This window comes from Rousettus aegyptiacus, unplaced genomic scaffold, assembly GCF_014176215.1.
Source record: "Rousettus aegyptiacus isolate mRouAeg1 unplaced genomic scaffold, mRouAeg1.p scaffold_m13_p_7, whole genome shotgun sequence".
NCBI lineage: Eukaryota > Metazoa > Chordata > Mammalia > Chiroptera > Pteropodidae > Rousettus > Rousettus aegyptiacus.
Genome location: NW_023416310.1, coordinates 12,904,093 through 12,921,112, shown reverse-complemented (window position 1 = coordinate 12,921,112; position 17,020 = coordinate 12,904,093). Strand labels below are relative to the sequence as shown.

The 17,020-nt window shown below is 35.3% G+C and overlaps 1 protein-coding gene and 1 pseudogene across 1 annotated transcript in view; one reads left to right on the top strand and one right to left on the bottom strand.

Moving 5' to 3' along the window:
* Positions 1-17,020, bottom strand: part of NCOA1 (nuclear receptor coactivator 1) — a 189,106-nt gene that overhangs the window by 153,818 nt on the left and 18,268 nt on the right. The window lies entirely within an intron of this gene.
* LOC107498501 lies at positions 14,129-15,048 on the top strand (annotated as a pseudogene).

The window sequence follows — 17,020 nt, the reverse complement described above, 5'->3', positions numbered from 1 at the left end:
TAGTGAGTGGCAATAAGAAGACTGAGAGTTAGCCTGGCTCCCATCATTTTAAATTTGTTTCTATTAAATTAAGGTAATATTTTTTTATTTATTATTTATAACCTGCCTCATTTTTAAGAAGATGTTAATTGGTTACAAATACAAGATAGTGGTTAAAATACAAAGTAAAGAGGATTCATCACCATAAAACTATGTATATAAAATTAAAAATTAGACACTGTGGAGTTGGTATGGCCACATACTATTCTCCAAAGACTGCTACCATGAATTCTTCCCTTCCCTGTGTGCATAGGTCACTCCACCCATCAAGAGTTGGGACTTATTTCTCAACTCCTTGAACCTTGGCTGGCCTTGTGACTTACTTTGACCAACAAGATGTGATGAAAGCGATGTTCTGAAACTCCAGAGACCAAGAGATTTGGCAGCTTCCTCATTCTCCCTTTTGGAAGCTAGAACCCATGTAAGAAATCTGACTACGCTAAAACTATCCTGCTATGGAGAGGCCATATTGGAGACATGCCAAAGTGCCAGATACGTGAGTGAAGCCTTCTTAGATGGTCCAGAAGGCTACCAGCTGAGTGAATGATCCAAGCTGATGCCACATAGAAAAGAAGAATCTCCTATCCAAGCCCTGCCCAAATTTCTGATCCACCAAACTATAAAAATAATAAATCGATGTGGTTCAAAGCCACTACATTTTGGGGTGATTTGTTTTACACGATAATATGCAAATGAAACAGACACTATCAAGTTGATTATACGAGCAAATTTTAATCACTAAGTATCAAATTTGTGTCTATATTTTCGGGGTTAAATTTTCATTCTCTGGTAAAAAGAAAAATAAATTTTTTATCTTAACTATATGTACTTATACAAAGAACAATGGACCTAGTGGACCACAGCTTCGAATATAATTTTATATAATGCATATCATTCAAATGATGTTCCTTACAGATGGATTCTGTACAGACAGATGGCATATCATTAAATTGGCAATCAGTACAGGCATTTTCATGTCAGGGGAGACTAAGATGACATAGTCTTTATAATTTTGTTCTCTGAGACTTAATATAAGAAACTAGATGAATACATAATTAAGATAATCATAAACTATCTTCTCATATCTTTAGTGCTATATACCATGGAAATACCTTGGTCCTTGACTTATTTAATCTTAACAGCATCTACGCGAATAACCATTCCCTTTTAGTCGCTAAGTACAACCCACAGTTAAGGGCTGGGGAATCAAATTCCACCTCCTTGAGGGAGGAAACTGCATAAATCACTTTGAATTCTTCTGTACAGGATAAAGTGGGGATCTTATTTATTCAATCATTTGTTTTAATCAGTATGGATTTAGGAACATTTACTTTATACTTTGAGTTATAATCTAATACTATGTTATTTTTGTTGATGCTTCAGCTTTGGTCACTGGTGCTCTTTCAGGTTGGCGCCTGCATCTTTTTGCCAATCCTTTTGGATTTCGAGCTTTTTCTTACTTTGTGGCAGTACAAAATATTCCCATCTCGTTTGCATCTTCCCTGTCTCAGGCCTAGAATCAGACATTTTCCAAGGAGCTTTAGTTCTTTTTGTTGGAAAATGGTATTAGAAACCAAAATCTGGATGCTGAGTGTGCTCAGTGCTACTGGGGTGTCACTGCTTCTAGGCTCTTTCAGTAGACAGAGCTAGAAAATATGTCTGTATACTAGGCCACATATGGATACATATCTATAATGTGTCTGTAAACATGAGCTCACACTGATTTCTCTAATCCAGTACCACATGGTTTATTCTAGCCTTTCCATTGCCCATTGCTATCTGTAACCTCACTCTCCAAAAGCGAGAAACCCGGATCCCATACACAATTCACCATTCAACTATTCATGTGTTTAATATCAGTATACAACTGTTTCAGAATTTTTGTTCTACTAGTCATTTCTTCTGGAGGTCTTATTAGAAGAATCCTTATTCTACACATGTGTGTTCCTAAGATCTTTCACCTAAATCATCTCCTCTCTCTGCACATTCTACCTAGGTGACCTTTCATATCCATGACTTTAATGACCTTCCAATGTTGATATTTTCCAAATCGGTATCTCCATCCCAGATCTCTCTCCTAAAATTCAAACCCACTTATCTGACTATGTACTGGATTATCAACTTAGCTGTCCCACAGGCACCTCAAACTGAACTCATCGTCTCTCCATAATATTCTCTTCCAGGGTTCTCCTATTAAATGACATCATCATCATCTACCTATTGCACCAGCCAGAAATTTAAGATCAGGTCTTTCCTCTTCCTTCTATTATCTTCTTAATATCCAAACACCAAAGCCTTAATCTTTCTCAAATCCACCTACTTCTCTCCATCCCATGACCCTACTACAGTCAGCTCAACATTACCTCTGACCTAAAAATATTTATTGTTAGAACCAACAAATAAATAAGAAAACTCTCTAACTGATCTCACTATCTTTAATTTTACTGGCTCTAATCTACACTACAGCCTAAGTGATCTTTAAAAATACAAACCAGGTTATATCACTTTTCATGATTAAAACCTTTTACTACTTCCCACTCCTCTCAGGATAGAGCCCAACTGCCCTGACATTGTTGTCAAGGTTTCCTGTGATATTATCCCTAGTAACCTCTCCAGGTCATCCATTCCTTTCTCTTTCTGTTCTCTGCAATCGGCTAATCTGAAATTTTCTCAATTCCTCTCTCCTGTGATCTTGTCTCAACTCAGACATTCCTTCTTCAGAAAGCCATCTCTGCCTCTCTCCCAAACCTTGGGTAAGTTCTCCTGCTCTATGCTCACATTCCATCATGCAGTCAATCCATCATCCACCACACTGCATTGTAACTATGTGGCTTTTTCTTATATCAGATGCTAGACTGTAAGCTCCAACGGGGCAAAAATCACATTACTTTGTTTTTTCCCACTGCATCCTCAGAGCCTAGCTCTCTGATTGGTACACAGCAGGACACAAAAAATGCTTAAAATAAATACTTTTGTTATTTCTGTAGCTTTGATTTAATGACTATTTTACAGGACATAAAATAAATATCTTCTGTAAGTACAAAGTTTGATATTAATTTGCTAAATCAAATTTATTAATTTCATTAGTCTATAGAGTACTTCCTTGGATACTTTTTTTTCAGAAAAGGTACAAAGCTAATATAATTTCTGAAACCATGTCTGTCTGGAAATCTATCTTTTGACTTTATATGTAAATGACAGTGTGTTAAGGTACAAAACTCTGAGGTCATATCCTTTTCCTTTGTGACACTGTAAATACTGCAATGGTGAACCAAACTCCAAACCAGGAATCAGTACTACTTGGTAATGAAGTTTTCACTAATCCTCAGTACAATCCAAAAAGGTGACAGTCGTGTCTGATCTAAAACAAAAATTATTCAATTGTTTATTTGCTTTATATCTTATATCCTTATTTAGCCAAAAAATAGTTTTATATTTTATGTTGATTACTTGAATTTTCTACTAGCATTAGTCCATAAACCCAGTTTGGAATTCCTAAATCTAGCATTTTTCATTAAATGGAAGACTAGATTCCAACCTGATTAGCTTTCCTTTGAAAATAATTTGGTCTTCCTCCCTGAATACTCACAGAATGTTCTCTCATCCATGAACATCAGAAACATGACCAGTATAATCACTCATCTTATTTGCTATTATTAAAAGTACAAGTCTTCAATTTAGCAATATTTTCAACATTAGCAACATTTTTAACACTTTGAGTATTTACTGATTACTTATACATCATCTTTGTTCTTTCCTTCTAAAACACCCAATTTATGTATACCAAATCTCTTGAATTCATCTACTGTGTCCATTATCTTTTTTGTCATAATCTCCATCTCTATCTTTCCATAATTATGAAACATCGTTTGAACTAGTCTTCTCATTTACTGATATGATTTTCGGAAGTATCCAATCTATGTTCACTATTATTATATATTTTCATTCAATAATAATGATTGTTTTCTAAAACCTTTCTCCTGTTCTCAGAATGTGCCTTGTTCATGAAAATCCCTTCTTAATTCTCAATGAGTCATAGAACTTAATTTTTTTATGTCTGATGCAGTGTCACAACTATTTCACAGAGAGCTACTGCATATGAAAATTCAAATTTTTCCTTCTTTTGAACTGCTGGGTCTTCTTATCACCTATCATTTTTCGGTTTGCTAATACCTACGAGAAGGATGGCCATGTTCTTCCAGTCAGAAAAAGGCTCTCTCAAAAATATAGATCAGTGTTCAAATTTTTTTCAGAAAATCTCCCCTTTGTGTCAATCTTGGCAACCAGCATCTCTGTTAAGGGTGGCCTCAATAATAGCCCTAATCCAGTCAGCTTGACTAGCCCTCTCTGTCACATAAATAAATACCTGTGGTTTACAGAAAAGAGAGGTTTAGTTTTCTCTACCTTAAGAGGTTTGTAGTCACCAAAGACTCCAACTTGTTCTACCTTTTCACTCTCCAGCCTTAACCCAGAGCATTTATGCTGAGTCATTTCAGGGTCAAAAGATTGCTGAAACTCTGGAAATCGCATCCATGTCCTAAGCAGAAGACAAGAAGGAGGGACAAGAGCTCCTTCTGAGGCTTCCCAGATTAGTCCATCCCCTTCAAAGAGCTTTCCTAGAAGGCCTACCCAAAGACTTCTATTTACAGCTGCTGGGAAATGTCATTATATAGTTGGACTTAATGATGTGTCCACATTACAGCAGTTATGTTACTAAGAAAGGGAGAATTGATACCAGGCCAGCAACCAACACTCTCGACCCCATCATTTTTCTCCCTCTCCTGAACAAGTTTCTAGTTTGCCAATGTCTCCCTTAAATATGATATTCAGAATTAAAGTCAAACGACAGATGTTACATGTATTTTCGCTGGGGCAGAATAATTAATTCTTCCCGTAAGCCGAACATAATACTTCAATTAATACATTTCAAGGTTGACCAAATTTGCCCAGATGTCATATCAAACTTCTAAGTGTCGACAATGCATTTTCTTTTTTTGCTAGAACTATTCTGAAACAAGATTTCTCCATCCTGTATTTATGCAATTGATATTCGGAGACTCTTAATTGAGGATCTTCAGTGTGACAGTGTGATCAAGTTAAAGACACAAAAAGACCTTTAAAAACTTGAGGTATCAAGTAGCTAAGGAGACAAAAGCATATAAATAGATGAATAAGAATGTAAGCTATCATATGACTCTTCCCAAAGAAAAAAGAAAATAAGTGCTATAAAAATATAGAGTTGAGAGAGAAGTTTAAGAGTTATATGAGAGGAAATGAAAGGTTAGAGAGAATGAAAGAAAACACCTGACAATCTCTCTCTCTATATATATAAAGAGTAAGAAACTAGTAGAGAAGAGAGGCTAGAAAACAGGACCAATGAACAACATCTTCTCCTCACCCCAGCTCTCACAGAGCTCACTCCTCTACAAACCTATGGCTGCAGAATCTACCGCCTGACCTTCCGTTTATTCTTCAGACCCACTGGTTTTAGCCCCACCACTCCACTGAAGCTGCTCCTGTTTTGGTCATCTCTGAATTAACAAATCACTACTTAGCCCGTATTTACCCTTTGATAATCTGGCATTGCTGACCGCGCCCTTACTTCTCGGGTTTCTGGAATATTACTCTTGGAGCACCTCTTCCTCTCCAACCATTCTTCTCTCCTTTCCCTATGTTGGCTCTTCTTCTTCCATGTACATCTTAAATGACAGTCATCTACAATTTTGTCTGAGAGTCTATGCACTCTTCCTTAACGGCCTCGCCCATAAGTATGAGATCTCCTACCACTGTCACCTATACAGGACTTCTAAATCTCGCTCGAGCCCAAACATTTGAGTTTCAAATCCATATATCCACTAGTCTAACAGACATTTCTCCACTTGGTTGTCTCATAGGAACCCCAACCTTAACATGCCTACGTGAGAGAGTAATATCCTCCATCCCCACCCCTCAAAACTGTTTTTACTCTTGAATTTGCTACTTTAGTTTCTGGGAATATTACCTCTCCACTCAACCAAACAAGTAACTAGAAATATTTTAGACTGCTTCTTCTCTCTCATTCCTACACCCACTGGTCTTATTAATTCCACATTTTTAATATCTCTTATATTTGTTTCCTCAGCTCTATCCCTATGGCTACTATCTTAGTTTGGGATCTCATTATATCATTGAATCACCAGATACAGCCAATTTTCTCTGCTATCAATCATCATCATTCTAATCCATCCACCACAGGCACCAAAAAGATTGTTTCGTTTCAACTACAGTATTTCTCATTCCCCAGAACTGACTCTTCTTAATGCCTTGTTTTATAACAACTTGTTATAAATATTTTTGTTAAGAATATAAGAAATCCCTCTGTAAAATTATTGGCTAAACTTATTTTAGACTCTGTTCTAGTAACTTTCTACTTGACCCTAAGCTCTTTTGTTTGTTGATTTCATTGTGTTGGTTTTCCTGAAACATTTGAAGATTCTTATCTTTGTATTTGGGATTGTGTTACATTCTGCTGTCTTCTTTTGGTATAGTTCACTCAGAGAATACTCATTTCATATTGCTTTTGCTTTCAGCAGGAGCGGAAGAGGGACAGAACATACCACAGGATGGTTCGCCTTGGTGCCTGGTCTTCTAAGTGAGTCCAGCCAGTTACCCAGGGTGCTTCCCGGTCTCATGGACCCAGGCTCCTCCATGCAGTTCTCACACGGAAACAGGTCTGCTTAGCCCAAAGTGGTGTTAGAACGTACAGAGGTCGGAGCAGCTTGGCTGCTCACACTGCAGTAATGCTGATGAATGACCCTCCTGATTACTCTGCGACCCTTCCCATTCCTGGTTTCCCCAGCCTCTGGATATGAGTATTACTTAAAGGACCTCCTATTTTCAAAAATTCTTCATAGTTTCTGATTTATGGAGAATTCCCCTTCTTTCTATACAAAGCAACATACATATTTTTCTATTATATCTATAGATTCAAAGAAGTAAAGCAAAAATACTGTTTAGTCTGCCTTCAGTTGGCCAGAATGTTTTCTAAAATACAAATCACACCATGAATCTGACCCTTTCCCAGCTTAAAAACCTCCAGTGGCTCCCGACTTTGCATAGACAAACTCTAAACGCCTTAGTGTCACAAAGTCCTCCATGATATGACTGATGACTCCCCCCCCCCACATCTCCCATTTCTCATCCAATATCCCTCAAGGTCCAATCATACCTACTTTCGGTTAACCATATACAATAAGATTTTAAGACCTTCAGACCTTTGCATTCATGCCTCTTCCACCAGACTGACTCTTTTTAGTCTTTTAGGCATCCTTTAAAACCCAGTTTCCAGTTGTACGACAATGTGAATGAACTTTATAACACTGAACCATGTACTTAAAAAATAATTACAATGTTAAATTTTGTTACATGTATTTTACCACAATAAAGTTTTTTTAAAAAAATAAATTAAATAAAACCCAGTTTCAAAAGGGTTATAAGAGATGCATATCAAGGTATTAAATGTTTTCCTGATTTTTATTTATATAATTTTTTTTTTTTAACATTAAGAATCTACTACTTTTCTTGAGAGGGAAAAGAGTTTTTGTTTTTGTTTTTTAATTTTAAGTCTGGTCACGGGTCCCTCTTCCTCTGTAAACCCTTACTTGACTGGCCAAAAAAAAATTCATTTCTTTTTTGTGTCTCCCCATGGCCAGGTTACATCCCTTTTTTATTATATACTATATTGAAAGTTTTTCTTCCCCTACTAGGCTGTAATCGCATTGAGGACAGATTCTGTGTCTTCTTGATCTTTCATTCCCCAAAACTAAAAGAACCTGAAATCTTAAACATACCTAATAAATGTGTGCTGGATAAATGAACAACAAAAGCGGAGTAACTAGGAATGGAGAGTTTCAAGATCATATGAACTGGTCCTGAAAAGTCATTTTTTTCCTCCAAGAAAAAGAAAAGGGAAAAGTATACACAGACAATTAGAGGAAGTAAGGAAGGTATAATAATTATGAGATCATTTTAAATTGGAAAGGATTTTAAGCCAGCATCACATCTAAGCCCTCTGGTTACAGACTGCATCCGGAGTGGTAAAGTGATCTGCTCAGTGAAGCTCAGAACTTTTTACCAGCACGTGGATTGGAACCCAGGTCTTCTAATTCCCATTACAAAGCTCATTCAGCTTTACTGACTTATCTGTTACTGTTCACGGGGGTGAGGCTTTGGTAAGAATAATACCAGCTTTACAGCTGAACACTGCTTGAAAATGAACATTCTCCCTGCATGCACTATCACCTAAATGTTAGTATATCAACAGTTGTCCAGGGTTTGCCTTTGAATAAGGCTTCTGACTGAGGCAGCTACGAGTGCTCAAACTAATAAGAAAAGGTGAAAAGAATTCATTTAGGACATAGATTTGATTTTTGCAGGGCACCAAATAACACAGATATAAGTCTTGCTCTTTTTCTGAATATATTCCATAATTTCTTCAGACACCTTAAAAACAAACAACAAACATCAAAAGTCATCTGTTAACAGTGAAAGCAAGGTAAATTTCCCAAACCTGCAACATTTGTGGGCTTACAAGGAAGGGAGAGGGGTTTTTGTCAGTTTTTTGTTTTTTTCGTAATGGGTTATTCCCTTCCCCCTATCCTAGAAACAAAAAATTAGCAAAGATAGTTTTCAACTAGGCAATCCATCACAGCCTCTCTAGGTAGTCTTGTACTGTAACAACTGTAAGATCATTCTTTTTATTATGAGGCTTAAACACTGCTGAGATGAGGCTATAAAGAAATCTGACATGTAAGAAATCCCCACAAGGCTTGGCTAACTAACAATCAACTCTTTTTAAAAGACATCTTCTATTTAAAATATTTACAAGTACATTTTCTTTTCCTTACTCTTCCACTTCAAAGCATTTCTCAGTCTCTCCTTTCCCTATCAGCAATGGAGAGATCTGCAAAGGTCCTGTACACCCAGGTGTAAACGTGTGTGGACACTGGACGTTACCATTTAAAGGACGTACTGAACAAAGTAAGAATAAACTTAGCTTGAGACAGTGACTGGAATGCATGATGTTATGTTTAATTTGCATACAGACAATAAACTGGTGGGAAATAACTATGTGAAAACAAAAGCTGGATTAAGAACAGGGGCCTCAGTAGGAGAAAATAATCAGTAAGCCACCTGAGAGACAAAATGGACAAAAGCTAAAAATTTGAAACATATACCCAGAGGCATATTATTGCAAAAATAAAGTGCAAGAAACAGGTTTTTCCACTCACTAGGTGTCTTTATTTTCCAAAATAAATACCCTTGATTAGCTAAAAATTCCACAGTGTTAATTACAATATTATCTCACTAAAATGTCATAACATAAATAAAAAGCAAGGTGAATGTAATTCTTAAAACAATGGTCCTTCTCTAGCCCTTAATGGTAAACAACTGTATTCTTTTTTGTTTAAATCAAAACTGTATTGACTATCTTTTGTCCAGCACTTCTTCAGATATTCTGCTGACAATTAAAACTTGTAAATGTGGCACCAGAAAAAAAAGCTATTGTTAATTCTATAACTGGAAATCTTTGGCTACAACTCTGACGTACTTTGCAATCTTTAGTGAGAAACTATTTATTAAAATGCTAAGTAGCAGAAATTTCTTGGTTCATTGTGGGTTACACTGAGAACTAAAAAAAAAACTGAAAAATTTTAAACCAATTTTTAAAAATCTGCACTATGCTAAAACTGAAGAATGTGTATATTTTACTGTTAACTAAAATATCTAAGAGTTTAAGTTATATCATTATGCTAAATATAGCTGATTTTTTTTTTCGTAAAATTAGCAAACATTAGTTTTCTCAGCATAACTATCAAAAAACCTGGTCCGTAAATTTGGACAATACCAAAGAGAATATATACCTGACACTGATCTCTTAAATATTCTTACAAAGAGAAAAAAAATGGTAGAAAGTCAGTGATTAAAGGGACTTCGAGGCAGACAAGTTACTGGCTGTAAAAACTCTTACCAGAAAGTACTGATTAACCACTTGTTATTCACCAAAACACAGGGCTGCAGTGGCCTGCCTAAGTGCTTGGCCTCGGGCTGATCTGCTCAATATATTTTTCAATGACTTGTCCCAGTAATTCTAAAACTTGCTTACAGTATCTGTTGATAACACAAAGCTTGGTAGGCTAGATAATGTGATAAATGAAAATTAAAAATGGTGAATGAAAATTAATGGGTTAAAAAATAGATATAAATTAAAGGTGGCAAGTTTGCTATACAGTATCCTTTAAGAGTTACATATTTTATATGTTCTTTGCAGCTATTAAATGCTTATTTAAAACATTTTTTAAAATTAGCAATAAGAAAAACACTAGAATAAAGCATATTAAAGTACTTTCCCTAGATTATTATAAAGAAAGAAAACAGAAAAGAAAGAAAAGAAAGAGGCTTAAATGACCAAGCTAGTTAATGGGAACAAAATGTGGGATATACTCATTTAAAAAAGAAAAAAAATCTAATTGCAAACTTGGGCTACTTTAGTCACACTGATGAAACAGATCCATTCTAATCTGAGCTGAACAGAAGCACATTTAAACCCTTATATGAGATTTTGAATACAATGATTTAAAAGATTTAAAATTAGAGAATATCTAGAAGAATTTCTAAGAGTCTGAAAACAATGGTATACAAGAAACAATTAGTCTATGGAAATTAGCCCAGAAAAGAGATGCTTATGGGAAGACAGAATAGCCATCATCAGAGACGACAAAGTAGTCATAAAATATATGAACACTTGATGTATGAAAATGGACAGAGATTTGTTCTATATAGCTTCAGAAACAGAACTAGGATAAATAAGTAAATAATATAAAGGAGACCCCTGGATCATTATTACAAAAGATAATCAAACAGAAGAGAGATGGACTAAATTTCAGATTCTGTTTCCCAACTCCTTATCCTTAGCGTGAGGTCTTTGTTCTCTAGAACAAATTACAACCTTGATTTTAACCATATGTTAGTCATTTAACATTTTATATACATATCCTCATAAAAGAAATATAACTAATTATGGTCAACTGGCAGGCTTATTTTACAAAGCTGTACTACAACATTAATTAAAATGGAGTCACAATTTATTTGCTTTTATCTTTCCCAAATCCAACCTACTCTTCATCCCCATACCAGTCTCCCAAATATGGAAAATAAAACTATATTGAAGAATCAACTTGAGTTCTGAGCAAGTGAGCAGGTCATCAGAATAAGATAAACTTAAAGAAAATAATGTCCTTTTTTCCTATAAAATGGTCACTTACTCAAGTGCCATCCTTAATTTTTTAATAAAACAATTTTTTTAATTCCACCTTTCTGCACAGAATTCCCCATGTTCCTCTTCTCTAATTTCAGTACCTTCAAATTCTCCCGCTCCACAATAACCACTCTTGGCTTATCCCGGCTGCCCCAGTTTGCCATAGTACTCATCTCCAAAATTACATTTCTCCTTTCTAATACAAGTAGAGGTGGAGAGGCAATCTGACTAGAACAATTTATAAAAATGATTATAAACTCTTAACCCAACCAGAGATATCTAAAAAGCAGATATTTTGTCTATCCAAATTAATGCTTAAAAGAAAGAATTTCAGACAATGTAACAACGTGAAATAAAATCATTAGACAATGTGGCTAAAGATACTTTTATGTAAAGTCCATCATCAGCCTTGTCTGAAATCAGCTCCCATAGCGGGAGCTGATTTCTTTTTCATAACTCTTCTCTTTTCTCTAATTCAAAGTTGGTATTATATAACTCCTCTAACCCTTTAAAAACCTATGGTTTCTAAGAATTGTATCCCTGGTTTACAGGGGGGGAGGAAGTCTATGACAACAAATAAAACTGCAGAAAATGACTTCCATTGATACTTGTACAGATGATTGAATTGTAATTGGAGACAAAATCTCGAATATATGAAATATTAAGAAGCAGGAAGTGAGGAAAATGCTAAGCTTAAGGAAAACGAGTCTGCATACTTTTCTCAGGCTTGCATGACACCTGCTCTCTCATTACAACCCAACAAACATCAACAAATAGGGTAGAAGGACAAAAACAATCTTTAAAAATAGATGATAATAAATAATAAATGATTTTTTAAAAGCTAGTCAGATTCAGTAAAAACAATGGGGAGAAGGATATTCGGTGGAAGATGGAAAGACACAGTCAATGAAGATGTCTTTTGAAATGAATGGATAATCCGAATGCAAATCATCTACCTGCAGATGGTCATATTTGACCGTACATATAACTAAAGGTAAAATACATTATTTTGAATTAACACGTGCAAAATGTTTAGAGTAATGCCTGGTATCAAGCACTCGAAAAGTGTTTACTTCTTCTACAACTATTAGTTTATAATACCCGCTGTTAGTGTTTAAAGAAATTCTAAATACTTCATCCTACCCTCTCCAAAGTATGAGTACTACATATTTTAAAATAAATACAATCTACATGTATTACCTCTTTTAGATCTTTAAAAGCAAGAATCTTCCTCCAATTAAAATGATGTGTTAGATCATAAGTTACTAGAGAACATTATATTGCTAATGACTAGTTTTCCTTCGCCCTTTTCATCCTTCTCAATCTTTAGCTTTCTTCTAATTTAATCAATATCTGGCCCAAACCATCCCTCAATGTACATTTTGATTACTGCATCCTCTTAATCAGGTGTCCTTCCTCCTCCCATTTTTACACCACCCTGAAATCTGGATCCAACCTCTAGTTCCCACAGAGTTGGGCACTACATCTGGTATACTCTCTTAGTACCTTCAAAATGCCCCTAATATGTGCCTCTATCAGATACTATTGTAATAATTACTAATACATCTACTGTCATTACAGTCTGAGAGTTCCCTGATGACAAGCTCCATATTTTCATCATCTTTATGAGGCTGTTACACAAAGCTTGATACTAGTTTCTAAATGCTGAATGAAAAACTCTATCTTTCAGAAGTAAACTAAATGACAAGAAATAGTTTATTAATTATAGCATGACTAGATTAAATAATTTATTAATTACAGCATGACTAGATTAAGTAGTATACACTTATTGAATCATCATGATAAAAACCAAGTCATTATGAAAACTCAATAATAAATGTTAGAGAGGCTATATATCATGGCAATTAAGAGCAAGAGATTCATTCACTCAACAAATATTTAATGAGAGGCTGCTTTATGCCAGGCAGTCTCCTATCCTGTCCTCATAGAATCTACACACTCCAGCGGGAAGAGGTAAGCAATAAACACAATAAAATAAGTAAATTATTTTAGAAGTATGTTAGAAGGTGGTATGTATTGGGGGTGGGGAGAAAAGCAGGGAAGGGGATTGTGAGTGAAGGGGAGGGGAAGGGGAAAGTTGTGATATTAAATAGGATAGTATGGGGAGACCACCTTTACTCAAAGTGAGATTTGAGCAAAAACTTGAGAGTTGAGTGAGATATCCAAGAAACTGCCAGAATGTTTTTTCAAGTGGTTGCACCATTTTACATTCCTATCGGGCATGTGTGAAGGTTCTGATTTCTCCACATTCTCAACATTTATTATCTGAATTTTTTATTCTAGCCGACCTAGAGGGTGTGACATGGTATCTCACTGTGGTTTGGATTTACATTTCTCTGATAGTTGTCTTTTCATACTCTTAAGAGTCTTTTGAAGGTCAGAAGTTTTTATCTTTGATGAAGTCCAATTTATCAGTTTTCTCTTTTACAGATCACGCCTTCTGTGCGCTAAGAAATCTTTGCCTAATCCATGGTCACAAAAGTTTTATACTACGCTTTTTTTTTTTTAGCAGTGTTAAAGTTTTAGATTTTAACTTAGGTCTGTGATTCGGAGTTAATATTTTTTAATGTGGTACAAAGTATGTATCGAAGTCCAGTTTTTTTCCCATGTGGATATCCAATTGTTCCAGTATTACTTGTTAAAAATAGTACCTCTGTTAAAAATCAATTTAACATATGTATATGGATCAATTCCTGGACTCTCACAGAGAGTCCAGTATAAAAAGTACAAATTCGGTGTGCTGAGGTTCCCAGCACCATTGTGGTAAGGACTATGTTGCTTCTGAATATCCTGCTTACGGGTACACCAGAGGTTGGAAAAACCACACTAGGCAAAGAACTAGCAGCAAGATCAGGACTGCAATACATTAATGTGGGTGATTTAGCTCTAGAAGTCTGATCACCAGGTATCATAGAGTCTGGCAAGATGGTGTCTCCCACGAGCATGCTGAAAGATGCACAGATGATGTCACAAATCCTGAAGGATGTGGGAATTACAGAATAGAAGCCAAGAGTTATAAATCTGATATTGGAGTTTGCCTCCCAATATGTGACCACGATTCCAGATGATGCAAAAATTTATCCAAGCCATGCTAAGAAAGCTACTGTTGATGGAGATGATGTGTGATTGGCAATCCAGTGTCATGCTGACCAGTTTTTACTTCTCCTCCCCCAAAAGGTTTTTATTAGATATGGCAAGGCAAAGAAGTCAAACCCATTTTCATTGTTCAAGCCATATTCAGGCTCTAGACTGCTACCTGATATATACTGCCTGACTGCTCCAAACTACAGAATTAAGTCTTTACAAAATAAGGCTTCTGCTTCTACGGGAAGGATAACAGTTCCCTGACTAAGTGTTGGTTCAGTTACTAGCAGACCAAGTATTCCCACGCTTGGCAAACCAACCCCACAAACTATGTCTGTTTTAACTAAAGTAGGGACTCCAATGTCCCTCATAGGCAAAGGTTTAAAGTAATGATGCCCACTTCACAGTCCCCAGCTGTAAAAGCATTAATTCCTACAACATCAGCAGTTCAGAATGTTCTGATTAATCCATTATCACTTGGGCCCCAAAACATTCTTATTACCACTAACATGAGGTCATCACAAAATACTGCCAAAGAATCATCAAATGAATAGAAAACAAAACATGAAGATGATGGTGATGATGATGATGACTATGATAATTTGTAATCTAACCTTGATGCGTGTAACATGTATACTTGGTCTTGAATTCACTGTACTAAGATTAAACATGCATCCTGGATGTTTTCAAGTTGTGTGTTAGAAAATTCAAATAGTAATTAATGAGTAAATATAGCTACCATACTTTTCAAATGAGATGTTGGGTTTTCTTTAATAAGATTCATAATGGTTTTACATCAGCCTTTAAGTGTAAAAAATAAATCCTCATTCAAATCCCTACGAGAGCCATAATAACTAAAGTGTATAAATGGGATAAATTTAAGTCAAGAGGAAAAAGTGGGACCTATATTTTACTGAACAGAATACATGTTATACGTAAAGCATTCAAATTCAACAGATAATCAAAATACTATGTAGTCTAAACAAAATAGTGTGTATATGTGGTTGAAGGGGATATATAGGAAAAAAATCACTGGTATACATAAAGACATACTTAAAAATAATTTTTAAAAAGCTGAATAGAAAGAAGAGAGTACACTGGAAAAAAGGTTAGAGAGGCAGTTTAATAGCGATGGGTGAAACAGAGGGAGAACTGAGAAAGGGGAGATGACACTGACAAGTGGAAGAAGAGAGGAAAAGGTCAGACACCGGACGAAGAATTAAAGGGGGCCAGGTCAAACTTGTTTTTAAAAAGGCATCTCCACTAATATAATTATTACTAGCATTTCACAAGGGTGGCCATTAGCTCAGCTCAGTTAACAGTGACATAAATTTTTTTTCCATTTACAGGTTAATGAGTTATTGTCTTTGCTCCCCCTTAAATAAAGGAAAAACCTACTCGTATTCACAAAGAGAAAAAATATATTTCATAGGTCGGGGTCCATTTCACTTGTGCCTTTATACCATGCAGAACAAGGTTCAGGCTACTCACCACCAACCACCGGCACCTAGGAGGTCAGACTCGAACAACGCGGCGCGACTGGCCACCCACGGCTGAGCTGCTAGGGCTCTTCCTCTGTGACAGAACTAAGAACAATTTCTTTCCTGAAGGAGATTCACTGAGAGTCTCTCTTTGTTGTTTGTTTTTGTCTGTTTTTTGTTTTTAACTCCTGATCCAGTGAATTAAAGAATTATTTACTTTGGAAAAAACAGCAAAAATTCTAAATAAAATTATAAATCAACTGTACCTTTCAGAAGTCCACTAAAATATTAACAGCTTTGTTTATGGACAGGACTATATATGGTTAGTTACTTGTTTATTTTATTTGCTTTCTGCTTTTTTTCTTCCCTCTACTTTTAAATATCTTTCCATATTTTCCACAATATTCCATTTTCTTTTCATATATAGAGGGACAAAAATGAACAAGCAAGAAAGCAAGATAGCCTTACTCAAGTTTTATTAACATGAATCACCTTTAATCTCTCAAAAATACCAAATGAGAAATAAATTTAACAAAGGGTGCCAAAATAAATGTCCCAAAAATAAATTACTCCTAAATGCACCTTTAATAATTTAAAAACTTCACAGGAAACTTGTTTTTAATAATAATTTTTTAAATAAAAGATAAGCTCTTTCTCAATGCTAAACCAGATTTGACAACTCTAAATTATTCTGATGCTGGGAATTTGAGCAGGGGTCAAGATATGTATAAGCTCCCTTACTTTTGGCTCTCACACTTGCTTCTTAATCCACTGAACCTGTACCATCTCTGTCTTTAAACTATGGATAGTTAATATCACTATTAGTTCTGCAGATTGACCTGACACTCATTATACTAAACATAATCATATTTACTTTTTTACTAAATGACCATAATGTTTTTCAATATCAAAATCTTAAGCCAAAAAAAAATTAACTTTCTATTTATGATTACATTTTATTATCCAGTATCTTACACTAATTTTATTAATCTGTTAATATTATTCATTTTAAGTCACAACTGCCAGAGACTAGAATCTTGCTTACTTTACTTGCTCCACATAAAGTTCAATCGAAATGCAGGTAATGAAGACTATTACC